Raw genomic sequence first — 1375 nt, 5'->3', positions numbered from 1 at the left:
CTACTGCTCTCCTCTTTACCCTCCTTCCTTTCTGAGCTGAGGGTCCCATTTCAGTGCCAGAGACACGACCACTGCAACTTGTCCCCGGTAGGTCGTCCCCACCAGCAGTATCCAAAATGGTAAACTTATTGTTGATGGGAACGGCCAGAGGGGTGCTCTGCTCTTTCTGTCTATAGCCCTTCCCTTTCCTGCCTCCTGACTTTTAGGGGTGACTATCTCCCTGAAACTCCTGTCTATTTCTGCTCATGAATGATCCTATAAAAGGTGCATCCAGCTCCAGCTCCCTAGCTGGGTTTGTCAGGAGCTGCAGCTGGATGTACCTTTTACAGGTGTGGTCATCAGAGACACGTGTGCTGGCCCTGTCTTCCTGCATACAGAGCACACAACTGCCCTAACTGCTGCCTTCATTACCCACTCCTAAGTTAATTAAATTAATTAAAGGAACTTACCTGGCCTTACCTCTCTGGGAGCAAGCTCATCCTCAGCCTCTCCTCAAAGTTCCACTCCTACCCTGAGCCACTCACACACTGGCCGCTCCTCTGTAGTTACCCCTCCTGATATTTGTCCCTGCCAATGATCTCGTACTCACTCCCTCTAATCAACCAATCAACACTCTGTTTTAAATACTCTGTCGGCACCTGTTAGGGACCCGCTGCTCCAATGTCTCTCGGGCCGATCCTGTAAGAGAAAAGCCCGTGAAAACACACAGATACTGTGGGGAGATTGAGATACAACACCACCTGTGTGTTGGTGTTGACACCACCTCCTCTAGTCAAACTGATCCCGATCCCTGGTGCTCTGTGTGTGTGTGCGCTGAGTTTGCACGTTCTCCCTGTGACCGGGTGGGCTTCCCCCGGGTGCTCTGCTTTCCTCCCACATCCCAACCACATGATGGTTGGTTGTAACCCTCAGCGCACATCAGTGGGAAAGGAATCAAAGCGGGTGCGTTGCCCCAGATTCCAGCAGCTGCAGTCTCCGGCGTCTCAGAACGGCAGCGGATGGGTGCAAGATGACAAGTTGGAGAAATGAGACTCCTGGGATTGCTGCCCTTGAACTAGCATGGGCCCAAGGGGCCGAATAGCCTCGTTTTGCAGCTACAGGCAGTGGGAAGACAAGCGGGACAAACCACAGCCTCAAACCTCAACCATTTCAGATAACCAGCCTTTCCAGTTTGTGAAGGGAGGTCAGAAGGTCACCAGCTGAGGACCGGCAGCGTTCGCTTCTACCCGGAGATTTCAAAAACTGCGACTGGCGGGTAACCGGTGGGAACACTCAGCGGGTCGGGCAGCGTCTGTGGGGAGAGAACCAGCCTCCCTGGGGGGGCCCTTTGGTCTTAGGCCGGACCGAATGGGCGAGGGGGCAGGTTGCAACCGGA

Source organism: Pristis pectinata, chromosome 40 (genome assembly GCF_009764475.1).
Source record: "Pristis pectinata isolate sPriPec2 chromosome 40, sPriPec2.1.pri, whole genome shotgun sequence".
Lineage (NCBI taxonomy): Eukaryota > Metazoa > Chordata > Chondrichthyes > Rhinopristiformes > Pristidae > Pristis > Pristis pectinata.
This window is presented reverse-complemented; position numbering follows the sequence as displayed.